Source organism: Bos taurus, chromosome 17, assembly GCF_002263795.3.
Source record: "Bos taurus isolate L1 Dominette 01449 registration number 42190680 breed Hereford chromosome 17, ARS-UCD2.0, whole genome shotgun sequence".
Classification (NCBI taxonomy): Eukaryota; Metazoa; Chordata; class Mammalia; order Artiodactyla; family Bovidae; genus Bos; species Bos taurus.
The window spans coordinates 58508804-58528202 of record NC_037344.1 but is presented as its reverse complement, the minus strand read 5'-3'; the positions used below and the strand labels follow the sequence as shown (position 1 = coordinate 58528202).

Sequence of the window (19399 nt, the reverse complement as noted above, 5' to 3'; positions counted from 1 at the left end):
GGTGAAACCTAACGGTCTGTTTATTTACCTCACGGGGAGCTCTTAGCACATCAAAAAGGTATTTAAAACATCCCCCCACTCCCCTTCCCGCCAACAATTAGCTTTAGGAAGAAGAGTAAATATGGACAGAATTTATCACTCCAAGAGAGCCCTGCTATCAGAGACAGATGCCGTCAGTTAAATAAAACAGACACTAAGACTTGCCAGAAAGATCAACCCAGAAGCAATTTGCTCATTTGCTGATCATCAGTGGACAGTAGGATTTTGGGGGCCCATCAACAATTTATGTCTTTCTGCTGATTTTTGTAACCTGAATTACATGTTTCTTTTTGCTTCCAGTGGGGGAAGGAAGACTCAGGAATGGGTTGAGGTGATTTCAGTGGCTTTGTCCATCTGTAATTTTAAAATGTAATAGAAAGAAGTTGAACACTGAAAGAGTCACAGGATTGGGACTTCATTGTAGACGGTCCAGTCATCCTGATTTGCCCGGGACTGAGAGGTTTCAGTGCTAGAGCCAGGAGAGGGTTGGTCACCCCATTTATATCCCCTTCCCGGGGTTCCCAAGTGTGAGTATCGGTCAGTCCCAGTCGGAGTAATAGTGGGCAGAAGCTGGCTTGCCTCCCCTCATATGGCGAAACAGACTGTGAACCCATTAGCAGCAGGAATGTGGGGTCACGTGGGACGAGTGCGGGAGAGCTGCGCACACCGAGGTAAACGTGCAGGGAGACCTCTGACAGGTTAAGGCGCTGGGGCCCAAAAGCTGATCTTGTACAGATTGCTTCTAACTTCCCAGAGAACTCTTGGAAAATTGCAGAGCCCAGTGACACTGCAGATTCCAGAGTCTCTGCCCTCCCCACCCCTGCCAACAGGTATCTGATCATGTTTTATAAACTAGGACAAGAATGCACACTAGATACTCAAAGTGCCCATCATTCTATCATTTCAGCTGTTCCCACTGCTTCTGAGACTTTTGTATATAAATATCTCTGTGTGTGCGTTCGTGTGTACATTTCTTGACATATTTACGAAGTCCCAGTTTTCCAACCTTCAGGGCATAATGCAAGAACTATTTTTCATCCTAATCTTCTGTAATGACATGTTTTATTATACCATTTCAGCTGTTTCCATTGCTTTTGCTGTTTCATGTTTTATGTATTTTAACTAATGCTTTAATTTTAGGACGTTGTGCCCTAAGGTGGTTTCACAAAGGCTCACTTTGGAAAAGCAATGGGGATTCACAGAGATGGCCGCTGGAGGCTCTACCCACACACAGCACGGCACAGAAGCAAGAGGGTCCGAACGCAGGGCAGGGAGCAGACACACTGGGAGGCAGACTGTGCAGGCCAGCAGTCCTAAGGGCCCAGCGTCCGCAACACCGAAATGTAAGGGGAGCTTGTGTTCGCCCAGGGCTTCGGCCCCACTTGGCACCTGCGAACCCCCTGGGTTCTGGACAAAGCAGGATGGTCGGTCACCCTACCAAGATGGTGGGTTTGATGCTTGAATATCCTGGTTCTTAGCAGGAGCGGGGCTTTTGGTGTGACACAGAAAGAGCCTGGAGTTTGGAATGCGCTCTTCTTAGTTTCAAACCCCAGCTTCGTCCATGCTTTAATAGTCATTTGAATCTGAGGAAGTCACTTAAGCCCTCACTAAGCCTCAGTTTCCTCATTTGGAAAATGCGGCTGGGAAAGCATGTTGTGCAGAAGTGCTATTAGGGATGGAGGAAGTGATGTGTGATCTACACCTGGTACATCATCTCCTGGTTCCCCGATCTCACAATTCGCCACAGCAAATGCTCAAAATCCATGTCCCGTGGCAGGCCACCACCCAGACCTCCCAGACTTGGGCACCGTGTCCCCACAGCCTGTGCAAACCCATTGGCAGTGGGGGCTAAGGAGTATAAGAGGCATAATAATAATGGTAATAATTATAATATAATAATTATAAAACAGTACATTTTTAGTTTGCCAGGCTCCTCTGTCCATGGAATTCTCCAGGCAAGAAAACTGTAGTGGTTGCCATTCTCTTTTCCAGGGGGTCTTCCCAATCCAGGGATTGAACCCAAATCTCCTGTGTTCTTTACCGTCTGAGCCACCAGGGAAGCTCAATAATGGTAATAATTACAATTACAAAACAGTATATTATAAAATACTTTATCATCATAAAATATTACAGTAATCATGGTGATACTAAGATGGCTTCTGTTTACTAAGTGCTAGCTATTTGCCAGGCAAGCCCTGTGTTACACATTGCCCTTCCTCATCCCATGTACTCTCCCAGCAGGACAGCTGCTGGGTAGGTGAGATCATAACTCCCATTTTGCAGATGAGGAAATGGAGACCCAGAGAGGTGAAGACATTTACCAAAGACTACATAGCAAGCAAATGTTCAGTGGGGCACTGGGAGCCACATCAGGGGTACTCCAATGTCCATGCTTTTTAGCATGAGGCCCTGGAAGAAAAGCTATGACAAGCCTAGACAGCATATTGAAAAGCAGAGACATCACTTTTCTGACAAAGGTTCATATAGTCAGAGCTATGGGATTTCCAGTAGTCACGTACGGATGAGAGCTGGACCATAAACAAGGCCGTGCACTGAAGAACTGACGCTTTTGAACTGTGGTGTTGGAGAAGACTCTTGAGAGTCCCTTGGACAGCAAGGAGCTCAAACCAGTCAAGCCTAAAGGAAACTGATCCTGAACATTCATTGGAAGGACTGATGCTAAAGCTGAAGCTCCAATACTTTGGCCACTTGAAGTGAAGAGCCAACTCTTTGGAAAAGACCCTGATGCTGGGAAAGATTGACGGCAGGAGGAGAAATGGGGTGGCAGAGGATGAGATGGTTGGATGGCATCACCAGCTCAGTGGACACGAGTTTGAGCAAACTCTGGGGGATAGTGAAGGACAGGGAGGCCTGTTGTGCTACAGTCCCTGGGGTCACAAAGAGTTGGACATGACTTAGCTACTGAACAACAACCTGCAGCCTCCTTGTCTAGAAGGAGTGCAGAATCAGTCAGGGTTGTAAGGCACTGAGAAGAAATGGAGAGGAAAGGTCAGTGGGCAGAGCTGAGAAGCCCTTCTGTTGTCGGGCCTCGAACACACACTCCAGCCTGGAACAATCCCAAGGTAGGGCAGGGGCAGGAGCCTGATATTTGACACCTGCCTTTCTCATCCCCCTTTCTCACCTGTACCCACTGCATATCCACAGCCCACCCACCTGTCTCTGGGCCTATGCATGTACGTGTGGTCCGTGAGCATAGAACATACATATATGACTTTTAGCTCTTGGAAAACTCGTATTCACCCTGCAATGCTCAGCTCCTTCATGTCCAGGCCCGTGTCTCTTTAGATTCCCACTAGTGGCTTCTTTACTGACTTAATGGTAGCATCTGCTCGTGCCTGACATGAAATGATGGAAAGTTGGTGGGAAGTTCGTTGGTCAAAGTCTCCGCTGTCTTGCTCACCCTGTCTAGATGACAATAAGCCAACGTGTTTCAGACCCTGAGTTTAATTTAATTAATGGGGTCCCAGAAGCATCATCACTTCTATTTTCTAGATGATGGGTAAGCAAACTACAGCCCCTAGGCTAGCTGCCTGTTTTTGTAAATAAAGTTGTACTAGACACAGCTACCCTTGCTCATTTATGTGTGTCCTCGGCTGCTTTCACACTACAGCGACAAGGTTGAATAGTTGCCGCAGAGACCGAACGGCCTGCAAAGATGTTTACTATCTGATCCTTTGCAGAAAAAGTATGCCGGCCTCTGTAAATCAACGTGAAGACCTGAGGTTCAGAGAGGCTTAGCAACTTGCCCCAGTTCACTCAGCCAGCCAAGGGCAGCCCTGGGGCTCAAACCTGAAACCCCAGCCTTCAAGGTGGTGCTCTTTCTATGCCCCAAATGCTATCCTGGCTTTCTTCCACGTCCTCTTCCAAAGACATCCTCAGGTGCTCAGCATCAGACCACATAGCGGAGGCTCCCTCCTGCTTGGGTTGGAGGCCAAGTGCAGCGGCTGATCAGAGTCACCTGGACTCAGGTGTGAGCACTTTAAGGCACACTGGGGCCCAGAAAAATGGGAGTGGGCTGGAGAAGATCTTTTTTTTTTTTTACAGGATGAAAATACACTTGATAAAGAATCTCACCTCACCTGCCGACTCATTTCCCAAGCACTTTACAGATAAACCCGTGATGCTAAGTGAATCAGTCTCTGCTTCGCTGCTCTGCTGTTTCCAGTTTCAGAGGGGCCAGACCCAGCACAGCTTGCAAGCGGCAGGGCCTTCCTTGGGTCTGGAGACCGCCCCTCAAAGGAGGAGACAAAACTCCTTCCCATGTCCCACAGCCAAGATCCTCTATGTCCCCCTCCCCTGCGCCCCAACCAGCACCCACCTTCCCCATTTCAACCCTGCAGCCTCCCTCTGCCTGCGTCTCCAGGGGTCTGCTTCCCCACCCAGACCTGGGAGCTCTGTTTCAACTGAGATACAATTACAGATCACAGTCCTTTTCTTCCTCCCTTTTTCTTTTTAATAAAACTGTTTTGTGTCTCCACCACCCCCCCTTCCTGCATTCCTCCCATCTTAGTCTTCCCCTCTCCCCCTCCTGTAGGAAATGTCTTGGATTCTCTCACTGGGGTGTAATGGTTAAATTGCTACCAGCTGATTAAACAGCAGAAGTTGAAGCTATAATCCTTGGTGTTCAGGAACCCGGGGAAGCAGAGACGAGGGCCCTGACCTGCTTAGCCCCCCTGACCCCCTGCCATGGGCCCGCCCTAGCTCCGCTCTTTTCATTTGTCCCGGGCTGATAGAATCCTGGGGCGGGGGGCGGGGTGTGGAATGGGGTTGGGGGAGGAAAAGGAGAGGAGAGGCAGAGACAGGGGAGGGAGGGAGGTGATGCCTCCCCAGCCCTGGCCCAACCTCGAGGAATGTCTGTTCCCACCTCTGTCCCTTCTCTGCCCCCCAACAAGCCACACACACACACACAAACTGACACATATACATACAGACATTCTCACATACACACATGCTCACACACACCCAGACCCCCAAGCCACACACATACCCTCAGACACACACACACTCACATGCACATGCAGACATTCTCACATACACACACTCATGCTCACACACACCCAGACCCCCAGTCACACACATTCACACACTCTCACCCAGGCACTTTCTCACTCTCTGCAGAAGGCAGACCAGGTGAAGGAGAGGACCCACCTGCCTTGCCCCTCCCTCCTCCAGGGAACACTGTCTCCCCACCTGCCCCACCCAGGAAAGGATGGGGAAGACAGAGAAGAGTGAGCTGGGATGGAGGGTCAGGGGAGAGGGAGGAGGAGAGCTTTTTGGTGATGGGCCCACTTAGGTTGGACCCAGGCTCTACAGGGGCCCGGGGGTTTCGGGACAGCCCTTCTTCGATCTTCTCTGAGCCTTGTTCGCTGACTGGGGTGACAGCCACCTCACAAGGCAGCTATGAGGATGAAGCAAGTGAATACAAAGCATCATGCCCAGCCCATCACAAAGCCTGTCTCATCTCAGATGGCCTGGGCTGAGGGCTGGGGTGCAGGGCAATCGTTGTAACCTCAAATACATCACCTTCAAATACACTCACCCCCTCCCCCCACCTGCTGGCAAGTAAAGCTGTGTGCCCCTGGGCTCCTTACGGGACCCCTCTGGCCCTCAGCTCTTCCCCTGCAAATTGCCATTGCCATGCTCTCCTCACAGGCCTGTGACAACTGGATGTGACCCTGCACTAGCCGTGCCAGGTTCCCAGAGGCTGGGGACCCCTCAAGGGAGTCTCTCTGTTATGGGTGGTGTGGTTACGAGTGACGTGGTTGTGAACTCAACCTCTGGGTGGAGAAGAGCAGGAGGCAGCGAGCCTCCTTGGGAAAGTTTATTTCCATGGAAAGTGCGGTTCAGATGAGGGGAGGATCCGGCCTAGACTCACCCTCCCCCACACTTACTCAGAAATCAGGAGAGCCCCGGGGTGAAGAGGGAACTGGCTACCAGCACAGGGAATGTCTGCCCCTCCGTCCAAATACCCTTGGAAGCGACCTTTCTCTTCCCTTGGGGGAAAGAAAAGCCTCCGTCTTAGGGTTCTCCAGAGAAACAAACTCTCTATCTGGAGACACGTGTCTCTGTCATTGTATCTATATAGGTAGTTCTGTATAGAGAGATATAGATATGAAATAGATATCCTACATGTAGGATAGACATAATATGTTATTGTTGTTTAGTCACAAAGTCATATCTGACTCTTTGTGACTCCATGGACTGTAGCCTGGCAGGCTCCTCTGTCCATAGGATTTTCCAGGCAAGAATACTAGAGTGGGTTGCCATTTCCTTCTTCAGGGGATCTTCCCAACCCAGGGATCGAACCTGTGTCTCCTGCATTAGAAGGTGGGTTCTTTAGCACTGAGCCACCAGGGAAGCCTATACGTGATATAGATGAATCCACATGTAGATCTGGGTGTGCAGCCAGCCTTCCCTACCTGCGGACTTCACACCCCTGAACACAGAGGGCTGCTTGTATTCACTGTGCTATGCCATGCTAAGGAACTTTAGCATCTTTGTTGGGTGTTTTGTGTTTTTTTTTTTTTTGCCTGGAATCAAAACTGGGCTGTGGTAGCTAAAGCCCAGAATCCTAACCAGTAGGCCACCAGGAAACACACATATTTGAAATTTGTATCTGTTGGAACCAAGCCCCACATATACCAACGGACATTCATAAATATAGATCTGAGATAGATGTCACATAACCTACATCTATCTATATCTATCCATCTATTGAGAGGGAGAGAAAGAGATGTATTCCAAGAATTCGGCTTGCACAATTACAGAGGATGAGAAGTCCCACAGCCTGCCATCTGTCAGCTGGAAACCTGGGAGAGCTGGTGGTGTAAGTTCCAGTCCAATCACAGGAGAAAACTGCGTCCAACTCAAAAACTAGCAGGCAGAGAGTGAATTCTCTCTTCCTCTGTCTTTTTGTTCTATTCGGTCCTTCAAGGGATTGGATATGGAAGGGCCATCTGCTTTACTCAGTCTACACATCCCGATGCTAATCTCATCCTTAAACATCTCAGAGACACACCCAGAAAGTGCTTAACCAGGTATCTGGGCACCATGTGGCCTCATCCAGTTGACACATGAAATTGACCATCACAGCCTCCAAGTCGGGGAGTAGGAGAGAGTGGAGGAGAAGGCTCCTCGAGGGCTGAGGGTGGGGCCCGTTTCTGTGCAGTGGGGGTGATTAGTGTCCCCCCAAACTCACCCCCCAAAAGGGACATATCTGCAGGGGAGGGATGTGGTGAAAGATGGAAGAGAAGGCAAGCGCTGGCTTCCTCTGCTGCCAGCTCACAGGTAGCTGTGCTGAGGGAGGTCCGAGAGATAGAACCTGCTGTCTCAGGGGTTCTTTCCTAGGCTGAGAGTCCCTGGTGAGGTGGGGTGGGGTCTGAAAATTGCACCGGTGTAATTATGGGAGAAAGAAACTCTGGTCACAGCTGGTTTGACCAGAACATTCTTCCTGTGTAGGACCTGCCCTGAACTTGGTGTGTGCAATAAGCTACTAAACCTGGCTGTTTACCTAGAGGCGGGGCTGAGGCAGGTGCCCAGGGCTCAGAATTCAAGGAGGCACTTGCTCACGGAGTCATGCCAGGGCCCAGCCCAACAGTGGCATGATCATGAGCCTGAGTGCCTTCTTACATTTTGCCCGGTGCTTGCCTCACCCCTGTCCTGCCCTGCCCCCAGGGGTAGGTAACTTTTCAGAGAAACAGGGGGCATTCTTGGCTACTGGCAGCAAGTGGGCTTTGGAGCCACAGAGATCTGGGTTTCAATCCTGGCTTTAGCTGCTTACCAGCTGGGTGACCGTGGATGGGTCTATTCTCTTATTTGAACTCAGTTTTCTCATCTATAAAATGGGTAGGATACATTAAAACCTACCTCAGGGGCTGTGGTGGGGATTAAATGAGAGTCTGCCCAAGAAGTGCCTGACACTCAGTTAAGACTATTGTTACTGTATTTGCAGCTTGGAAAGAGGAAGTTGGGAGGTAGCAATGGGAGTACTGGCTGCATCTGGAGGCAGATCAAAGGTGGCCAGCCAAGCTGATGAGCCGGTTGGGTGTACCTTCAGAATGAACGATAATTGGTCATTTCTTGTTTAAGAAAAACCCGGGCTCAGACTGGAATAGCAAGGCAGCTCGTGCGTGCAGCTCTTTAGGAATCTTCACAGCCCTTTACAGGAGTCACACTTCCCTGCCTCTTCCTCCTGTCTGGAGTGGAGCCGTGATGCTCCTGTGGGCTCCTGTGGGCACCACCTCCTGGTGGGGGGTGCTGAAGACAACAGTCTCAACTCCCCACAGTTTCAGCTCTGAGGACATGAGCTGGTCACCTCCTGGTGTCCTGGTGCTTCTGTCGGAGACACAGAGGACGTTGGGCTGGGTCCCTGGCGATAAGGACAGGTTGGGTTGAGCAACCGCATCTGTTCCTTATCCAGGCGACCGATCTTTTCTGAAGTGCAGCTCTGGCTGATGCCCTGCATCGCGGGGGAGGTTCTTACTCCCACCACCCGTGAGTTCACAATTCTCCAGGCGGACGGTAGTGGGCTGTGAGGCCCCACAACTGCCGCCTGCCCCTCGAGGAAGGCAGACAGGGCCTCACATCATTGACCTGCTCTCACTTTTCAAGCTCATCGATTTGTCCTCTTGGCCCTTGTTCCCAAAGAGAGAGAGGAGAGACTTACATCCCAAGCAAGGAGCAGACCCAGAGTTCCTATCTGGGTTTTTTTTTTTTTCTTTTAAGGGTGGGGCTGCTCATCAGCCTGAAGCAAACCCCTCCCAATCTTCCAGCTCAAACTACAGCCCTCGCTTGCTTGCTTGCACCTGGCTTGAACCCAGCTCCTTAATCTGTCCCTCTGCTAGGGCTCCCAACATGATGACGTTCATGATGGTTTGTGGAAAAACTGTCTTCCACGAAATCAGTCCCTGGTGCCAAAAGGTTGGGGACCGCTGCCCTGGGGTATAAACTCTGAAAGAGCAGAGAGACACAGCTATTATTTTTTCAAAAGAAATTATATAAACTTACAATTAAATAAATAAATTCTGTTAATGACAAAGGAAATAAGTATTCAGAACTCCTCACTTAATCAATTGACTGCATTATTCTACTATCTATGCTATAGAGATTATTTACGTCTATTACTTCTATGTGGGGAAGATACTATATGGTATTTGCTACTGTACCTCTGTCTGCACATCTTTTCCTAACTCTGCATTCAGTGAACTCATATTGGTAGCTTGAAACTGGCCACAGTGAGAGTCTTTGCACCACAGCAATTGGCAAATGCTGCAAATCAGAGTTTTCCTTCTGGAAGCCAGTTATCAGATATTTACCTGTGCACCAGTGGTCACAACCTTAGTGGTAGGTATTAATCATTTCCCTTGAACAGATGAAGCAGTTAAGGCTCAGAAATGCTAAATGATGTGCCCAAGGCCAACTGCTAGGAAGTGATGGGGCTAGGGTAAGATCCAAGTTCATGCCATTTCCACTGCCAGGATACACCTTCATGTCTCCTGAAGACAGGAAAAAAAAAAAATCCAGAAGCTCACTTTTTTCCAACTTACCTGATCTCCAGCTGCTGCCTTGTCTTTGGTGAATGCCAGCCATGCAGAAGACCTCTGATTCAGAGAAGAGTGGTAGGTAAATCCTTGGCCTGAGAAGAAGGGAGAGAAAAAGACAAAAGGACAAGGTCAGGGGCTTCCCTGGTGACTCAATGGTAAAGAATCCACCTGCCAATGCAGGAGACACGGGTTCGATCCCTTATCTAGGAAGATTCCACGTGCCACTGAGCAACTAAGTCCGTGCGCCACAACTACCGAGCACAGGCCCTAGAGCCCGTGAGAAACAAGGACTGAAGCCCGCGTGCCTCGAGCCTGTGCTCCGCAACAACAGAAGCCACTGCGGTGAGGAGAACACTCACCACCACGAGAGAGTGGCCCCTGCTCACCACTAGAGGAAAGCTGTGTGCAGTTTTGAAGACCATGCACGGCCAAAAATAAATAAATAAATAAATAATAATAAAGAAGCAAGGTCAGGTTTTTAACAGACTGAAATCACATTCCACTCACCTAAGCCTTCAAGACGGAGAAGGCAATGGCACCCCACTCCAGTACTCTTGCCTGGAAAATCCCATGGACGGAGGAGCCTGGTAGGCTGCCGTCTGTGGGGTCGATAAGAGTCGTACACGACTGAGCGACTTCACTTTCACTTTTCACTTTCATGCATTGGAGAGGGAAATGGCAACCCACTCCAGTGTTCTTGCCTGGAGAATCCCAGGGACGGGGGAGCCTGATGGGCTGCCGTTTATGGGGTCGCACGGAGTCGGACACGACTGAAGCAACTTAGCAGCAGCACCAGCAAGCCTTCAAGAGCTAGTACTAGGTTGGTCAGTTAAAAGTCATTTCATCTCTAGAGTCCCTGTGAGGGTTATTTAAAGAAGACTTAACAATTAATCTCTCACTTATCCCAAGAACAAAACAAGGTTTCCCACCTCCAACCTAGCCACTCTTTTCAAAATGGAGAGGTGTGGTGTTAAATTAATGTTATTAATTGCGGATTGCAATTGCAGAACTCTGTGGACCTGGCATGGTATATTGCATCTTTCAGTTACATGTGTATTTTAATGTAGACTCAAGGTCCCTCTTGTGAAAGAATCATGAGCTCAGCAAATAGTAGAAAAACCTGACACTCATCGGTTGGTAAATATCATTTGTTCTGTCTCTGGGAGGGCAGAGACCTTGGCCCGCGTGCCCTAGAGAGATTGGATCCTTACTCCTGAGAATTATATCATCGAAGGCAAGCCCGTACTAAATGGCTAGAGAGCAGTGAGAGAGGAAATGCAGATGCTAAACAAATCTGGAGGGCAACTCAACGACTATTAGCTGAGAGAGGAAACCTCAAACAACACTTAGAAATCATTCATATATACTTTCAAACTAGCAAAGTTAGCAAGGAAGGAAATAACTCCAGTAGAGGTCAACGCTGGGTAGGATTTGGTGAACCAGACATTTTTAATTCAGGGTAAACAGTACAACCTTCTAGAAACAAGCCAGGTAGATAATGCTTATCCTGAACTTTGTGTTCACTACAAATGTCCTCAGTTGTTTTGCAGAGGCCTTTGCTACTTTGTCCATCTTGGACATGGAAATCACAACCATTTGTAACTTAATCACACATCACTTTTGCTGTATTCTGCTGATTAGAAGTCAGTCTTTAGGTTCAACCGTCAGGAAGAGGGAATTATACAAAGGTGTGAACAACAAGAGACAAGGATCACGGGGTGGGGTGAGGGGGTAAGAAGGGATCTTGGAAGTCTGTCTACCACACACTTGTACAAGCCAGAGGTGAAATCAGCTCCTCTTGAACTATGGTGGGTAGAGAGTGGAGGGAGAAATCTTCCCAAGATATATTGGGATGCTTTTACCAGGAGAAGGGTAAGTTTATATAATTTGTACAACAGTTTGCTATTTATTTAACAAGGGATCAAGAGGTACATGGTCCCTCTCACCAAGAGGCACATGGTACCTCCCACTACTGTCAGGGCTCAACAGTGTCATCAGAGATCCTAGGTTATTTCCACTTTTTTACTCTCCCAGTTTCAGAATATCAATACTGTCTGTCTTCATGGTTGCAAGACAACTTGCCACAGCACCAGACATCACAGTCTCATCTGACAGTGTCAGATACAGGATGAGAGAAAAAGGAGAAGGAAAGAGAGAAATTATTCTTAGGTAATTCTTTTTCCATTGGGAAAGAAAATCTTTCCAAGACCACCCTCCCACAAGACTTCCTATTACATCTGTTTGAGTAGAACTAGGTCACCTTCCCATCTCTAAACCAATCATTGGCAAAGAGAAATAATACTGTGTTTTGTTTTTTCTTTTCCCTCAATTTAGGTATGACCCATTACTGGACACGCAGAGTCAAATACAACTGAGCACGCACGCATGCACATTACTGGACCTAGACAGACTGCTGTTCTGAACAACATCAGGGGAATTTATCATGAAAGAAAAAAGAAGGGGTCATTGGTGAGTGACCAAGAAGAGTGTCCATGACAGTAATGATGATTATCCTAGGCATGTTTTTCTGGCTACCTATAATCCACCAAGTCCTGGACTAAGCATTTCATATGCATTATCTCATTTGATCTTTGCAACCACCCTATGAGACACGTTCTACCTGGTACTCATTTTTTATGGGTTGAATTATGTCCTCTCCAAATTTGTATGCTGAAGTCCTACTCCCCCCCACCCTACCCCATCAAATACCTCAGAATGTGACCTTGCTTGGGTCATTGCAGGGATAGTTAAGATGATGTAATTAGGGTGGACCCTTATCCAATATGACTGGTGTCTTTTGCAAAAGGGGAAATTTGGACACAGAGAGAAGGAAGGCAACAGGAAGAGGTGCAGGGAGAAGATGGCCATCTAAGGAGAGAGACTTCGGACGGATCCTTTCCTACACAGCTCGCAGAAGCAAGCAGCCCCGCCGTCACTTTGATTTTCAGCTTCAAGCTTCCAGAACCACGAGACAATAAATTCCTGTTGTTTAAGCCACACAGTTGGTAGCACTTTGCTACGGCAGCCTTAACAAACAAAGATACCATTTTCACAGAGTGATGGCTGGGAAAGTTACGTGAATTTCCCAAGCACTCATTCCAACCCAGGTCTCTCTGACCACAAAGCCCATGGTCCTAACCACAAATCCTGTATCCTGCAGGAGTGGGGAGCTGGAGAAGGTTTGAGTGGCCCAATGGAGCCACGTTTCGGGTGGAATATCATCACTGCAGAGATCAAAAAGTTCCTTTTTGTGTCTATTGTCAATCTCTTTTATCCCAGGCTCACAGCCTCTGGCCTGGTTTCTAGGATACAGGCAGAACCCCTCCTAGAGGCCTCCTCATAAAACCCCCTGTGTGGACAAGAAGCAGGTAATTAAGTCCCTTCCTTTCTAGGACCTGTGGTCTTGGTCTTTGATCTTTCCTCGCTCCGCCCTGAAGCTTCCTTGGCCAATGAAGGAGGTGTGAGCAGGGTGTGAGAATGGCAGGGCGAGGGCGAGTGTCTAAGGGGACCCGGGACTCACCCAGAGCCAGGGGGATAGGGAAGGTGTGCTGGCTGGAGGCCTGACCTGCCACACATGATGTGGCCATGGCGACCCCCGTCTACCCAGCCAGGGGCTGACGATGCTGTATCTAGCCTCCTTCTTTGCTCCTGAGATCCAAAGTCACCCGATAGTTTGGCGTCTCTATGTACCTCCCCACCTTCAAAAATGTGTACATTTATATACTATGTTTTTTTGGTTAAAAAAAAAAAAAAAAAACATAGAGAGAGGGAGAGCGAGAGACTGAGAGCTGCTTCTTTTATCTCCAGTCATTACAAAGCTCCTCTTCCCATCCCAACCCTGGCCCCGGGGCCACCTCCCTCATCATTCTCTACTCAGTTTGCAAGGCTGTTATTTCTGCCAAATGAGTCACTGATGTGGGAAAGTTAATTTATTTTGGCAGACTTCATCACTGCTCTGAGAAATGGACTGTGCACCTATTGATGCAGAAGACACAGGTTATTGTGATGATTCATTCATTCCTCTCTGCTTTCTTTCATTCATTCATTCATTCCCAGAGCACATGACCATCACTCTCACAGATACACATGGGCAGACTCACGGATTGTTTTCTATCTCAGGGAGTAGATATGAGGCTTACATGAGGTCATGTATGTAAAATGATTAAATAATAATAATAATTATAATAATAGCTAATCCTCACTTGAGCACTTATGTTTCAAGCTGCATGCTAAGTTTGCTTTTTTTAAAATAAATATGGCAATAAATCAAGCAGGCTTTATTTAATGCCTTTAATCCTGTTGCTGCTATCTGGGGCAGAGATGATGATTATCTTCATTTTGGAGATTCAGAGACTGAAGCTCAAAGGGGTCAAGGTGACCTGGTCACAGTCATTACATGTCTCATAAGTGGTAGAGGGAAGTCACGTCCAGCTCCATCTTATCATGACCCACATTTATAAGGTGTTGGCCACGTGGCAGGTACTGGACTTACAACATGCTTCTCCGCTCCCAGTCTTCTTGGTTTTTCACAGGAACTGTGACATGGGGACTGTGATTAGCATCTCCGTTTTCCAGCTGAGCAAACCTCGTTTTGGAGAAGCAGGGCAAGTTGCCTGAGGAGGCATGGCTATTACTCAGAAGAGCTGGGCAGAGAGCAGGCAGTGAGTGGAGAGCAGGCAGTGAGCGGAAAGCAGGCAGTCTGGGCTCAGAAGATGCTTTGCCCTCACTGTGAGCCAAGAGCTTGGTGCTTAGCACATGTGTCCCGTTCTTATTGACCACACTCACCATCAGCACCATCAACACTCCTTCTGACGTCTTTACATGGTCCCAGGCACATAGGTCCTGTGACAAGGCAGTGCTGTGTGCTCATCAAAACCCCATGTCTTCAATCTTTGAGACACACAGATGGACCCCAGCAGTGAATTGGGTTCATGCCACTGAATTCTGACCAATGGAATGTGTGGTAAGTGATGAGGGTCACTCCCAAGCCTGGCCCTAAAGAAAAGCCCATGATCCTCTATCTGCTGCTCAGATGCAGAGGATCCTGTGGAACATTCTGAGATCCTAGGGGAGGGTGGAACCACTCAACTGGAAAATGTCCAGGTCCCTGGGTGACTGTCTGAAGCCAAGCTCTTCCAACCTGAGCCATACTGGACTGTAATGTGGACCTCAACCTTTACTGGCTATTTGTTATAGCAGCTAGCCTATCCTTACTCATACAGATGTTACTGGAAGGATTTTTGATATAATGACATTCTGATCTAGGGTTTCCTTGGGAAAAGGCTCACCTCCACCAGAACTCTAGCTTCATAAAGGTAGAGTCCCCTGTGTCAAGTGCAGGGCCTGACATACCTTAGATCTTCAGGAAATACATCTGGAAGTGACCAAATGGACCTCCCATCTCAGAGGTCCTTGGACCACTGGGAAGCTTCCTGGATGGAGATGCAGGAACAAAGTCTTAATCATGCTACCTAATCCTCCATCCTTTCCCAATACTCATGCTAACTAAATACCCTTTTCCAATTCCCTGCATGTCCCTAGTAGAGTGCTGGGGAGACAACCCAAGCAGTAACTTATAGAACTTGCTTGTCAAGTCTGATGTCATTCTACAAATATCAAGCTGACTTCATTCCATCCAACCTGGCTGTCAAACCTGGAAAAAGCCAAGCAGAGTGGGCTCCAAGCTGCACACACTACATTCAGATGTTTACAGAAAACCAGTGCATGAGGATTTGCTCAAAAGCTAAATTTCCTCTTAGCCAAAGCCCAGAAATACCTTTTAAACCCTGAGCAAATAAGCCAGAGAAGAAGGCATTTTCCCTCTGATGGAGCCCTTAGAGCCTGGGAGATCTTCAATTTTGCAAGGAAGCAAGCTCACTGCAGAAAGGTGTGCTGCACAGTGGAGCCCTTCACCACCCACAACCAGCCCCTTCAAGAACTTCCCCTTTAGTCCCAGAGCACATGGCATGTACGGCCACAAGCCCCAACCCTGATTTCAGGCTGTGAACAGAAGCTGTGACATGAACATTTAGGTCCACTTGGAGAGATGTTGACTTCGAATAAAATTAAAAGGAGCCATTGTTTTTTTTTTTTAATTAACCAATCAAACAAAACCATTTCCCTATGGGGTGTTGAACTGAGTGGGATGTATACTGAACAAAGCCTGCTAGAGCCGCCATTGACATGGGGAATATTGCCTGACATTTATCAAGTTCTTAGGAGCCAAGTGATGGCTTTCTACAGAAACCTGGTTTCATCCTCACAACAAACTTCTGAGTCAGAAATGGCCGTTATTACCTCTTCTACACATGCAGAAACAGAGGGGCACAGAGGTTCAGTCACGGGTTCAATTTCACACAGCCAGAAAGCAGCTGTCCCAGGATGCTCACTGAGCATGTCTGCAATTAGCCATGCATTAGTCCCAGCTAAAAGGCCAACTCAGCTGGGCCACATGATCTTGGGCAATGTATTCATTAAATAACTTCTCTGAGCACCTCAAGAATAGCAGTTACCTAGTTTATAAATTTAAGTGAGATGATATATGTGAACATTGCTAGAACGGTCATTGGGTCTTACGGCCTTTCATCTTGCCTGTTGTTTTATTTGTAAAGTGCTATTCAGGCTGCTGGTGGTGGGAAGCAGGGGTCTGCTCCCATATCCAGATGCGTCAGAGACCCTGGGGACCCAAGACCAGGAAGCAGCCAATTCCTGGGGCCTGAGTGCATTGGCAGCAGTGGGAAGAAGTAGGAAGTGACCATGGAAGAGTGAAGAGAATTTGGCGGGAAGAGCAACGAGACCTTCAAATCCATCAGCAAAACCAGTGAAAGTGGCCCTCTAGATCCAGTGTGATGTGGCCCTATTGGGTACAGCCACAGGGGTACCCCTTCTTTCTACCTATAACAGGGAAGATGATGTGTTTGATCAAGAACAATGCAGACAGAGGAAAGCCTGTGGACCACTGGGGTGATCGGGGCAGCGTTTGGGAGAAGGAAGGGGCCTGTTGAACAGGAAGAAATAGGCAGTGTTTGAGTTTTCTGTGGCTGCTGTACCAAATGACCACAAATTGCTAGCTTAGAACAAGAGAATTTTTTCTGTCTTTCAGTTCTAGAGGCCAGAAGTCTGAAATCAAGGTAGTGTCAGGCTCACACTCCCTCTGAAGGCTTGGTGGGAGGCCTCTTCCTGGCCTCTCCCAGCTGCTGGCAGCTCCAGACATTCCTTGGCTTGTGGCTTCATCACTCTAGTCTCAGCCTTTCTTTTCACGTGACCTTCTCCTCTGTGTCTCCCCACCTTCTCTTTTCTTCTCTTCTAAGGACACTTGTCATCACATTTAGGGACCCCCCCCCCTGCAATCGTGGATAATTTCATCTTGAGATCCTTAACTTTATTACATCTGCAAAGACCCATTTTTCAAATAAGGTCACATCCACGAGTGGAAGTATCTTTTGAAGGCCACCATTCAATCTGCTACAGGCTAAGGAAATAGACGGGTTCATTTGCTCCCTAAAACTTACAATCATTAATGATTACAAACATTAAAAAGCACAGAACATAAAATAACAGACATCCATGTACCCAGAACTCAATTTAACAGATGTTAACATTTCCCCATAATTGCTCTGATTTCTGTCTTGGAAAAGAAAAAAATATAAAACACAACAAATACATCCCTTCTTTTCCTTCTCTCCTTAGAGAGAACCACAATCCTGAATTTGGTCTTACACTTTTGTGCATATTGCTATACTTTCCTTGCATGTGTATGCAACTTTAGAGAATTGATAGTATTAATTCCTGTGTGTTTTTAAAGTATTACATAAGTGCTATCACACTGTATCTCTATAAAAACCTGAGGCTTTATAAAAATACAATTCACATATCATAAATTTCATCCTTTTAAAGTTTACAATTCAGTGAAAGTATGAAAGTGTTAGTAGCTCAATAATGTCTAACTCTGCGACCCCATGAACTGTAGCCCAACAGGCTGCTCTGTCCAGGGAATTTTCCATGTAAGAATACTGGAGTGAGTAGCCATTTCTTTCTCCAGGGGATCTTTCTGACCCAGGGATTGAACCCCGGTCTCCAGCATTGCAGGCAGATTCTTCACTGTCTGAGCATTCAGTGGCTTTTAGTATATTCACAGAATTGTGCAATCATCAGTTCAGTTCAGTTCAGTTCAGTCGCTCAGTCATGTCGGACTCTTTGAGACCCCATGAATCGCAGCACGCCAGGCCTCCCTGTCCATCACCAACTCCTGGAGTTCACTCAAACTTACGTCCATCGAGTCGGTGATGCCATCCAGCCATCTCATCCTCTGTTGTCCCCTTTTCCTCCTGCCCCCAATCCGTCCCAGCATCAGTCTTTTCCAATGAGTCAACTCTTCACATGAGGTGGCCAAAGTACTGGAGTTTCAGCTTCAGCATCATTCCTTCCAAAGAAATCCCAGGGCTGATCTCCTTCAGAATGGACTGGTTGGATCTCCTTGCAGTCCAAGGGACTCTCAAGAGTCTTCTCCAACACCACACTGCAAAAGCATCATTCTTCAGCGCTCAGCTTTCTTCACAGTCCAACTTTCACATCCATACATGACCACAGGAAAAACCATAGCCTTGACCAAATGGACCTTTGTTGGGAAAGTAATGTCTCTACTTTTGAATATGCTGTCTAGGTTGGTCATAACTTTCCTTCCAAGGAGTAAGCGTCTTTTAATTTCATGGCTGTAGTCACCATCTGCAGTGATTTTGGAGCCCCCAAAAATAAAGTCTGACACTGTTTCCACTGTTTCCCCATCTATTTCCCATGAAGTGATGGGACCAGATGCCATGATCTTCGTTTTCTGAATGTTGAGTTTTAAGCCAACTTTTTCACTCTCCTCTTTCACTTTCATCAAGAGGCTTTTTAGTTATCTAATTCTAGACCATTTTCGTTACCCCAGGAAGATCATAATCACACCCCTGCCTTTCTTTACCCTCCAACCTCTGGCAAGCACTACTAGTCTACTTCCTGTCTCTACTAATTGGTCTATTTGGGACACTCCATTTAAATGAAATACATGTGGTTGTTGGGTATCTTTAATTTAACACAAAGTTATTAAAGCTTCCCTAGCAGCTCAGACAGTAAAGAATCTGCCTGCAATGCAGAAGATGCAGGAGACAGGAGTTCAGTCCCTGGGTCAGGAAGATTGCCTGGAGAAGGACATGGCAACCTACTCTAGTAATCTTGCCTGGAGAATCCCATGGGCAGAGGAGTCTGGCGGGCTACAGTCCATGGGGTTGAAAAGAGTTGGACATACCTGAGCAACTAATACCAGTTTTCAAAGTTTATCTGTGTTGTACCATGCATCAATTCTTCCTTTTTATGACTGAATAATATCTTATTGTATGGAAGGACCATATTTTGCTTATCTCTACGTCATTTGATAGACATTTAGGTTGTTGCCACTTTTCGGCTACTTTATGATGTTGCTGTGAACATTCATGTACATGATTTTGTGTGGATGTATGTTTCAGTTCTCTTGGGAGTGTATTTAAGAGTGGAATTACTAGGTCACACGGTAACTCTATGTTTAACTTTTTGAGGAACTGCTTAACAGTCTTCCAAAGTGGCTGTTTCATTTTGCTCTGTCCCAAGCAATGATGAGGGTTTCCAATTTCTGTGCATCTTTGCCAATATTTGTTACTGGCTATCTTTTTTATTATAGTCATCCTAGTGGGTGTGAAGTGGTTATCTCACTGAGGTCTAGATATTCATTTTTCTGATGGTAATGACACTGAGCACCTTTTCACATATTTATTGGCCATTTC

The 19399-nt window shown here is 47.2% G+C and overlaps 1 long non-coding RNA gene across 1 annotated transcript; it reads left to right on the top strand.

The window, feature by feature from the left end:
• Positions 1 to 6297: 6297 nt before the first annotated feature.
• Positions 6298 to 12603, top strand: LOC112442044 (uncharacterized). The gene is made up of 3 exons (XR_003030036.2): positions 6298 to 6387; positions 11937 to 12071; positions 12409 to 12603. It is a non-coding gene; the product is annotated as an uncharacterized lncRNA (long non-coding RNA).
• The last annotated feature ends 6796 nt before the right edge of the window (positions 12604 to 19399 follow it).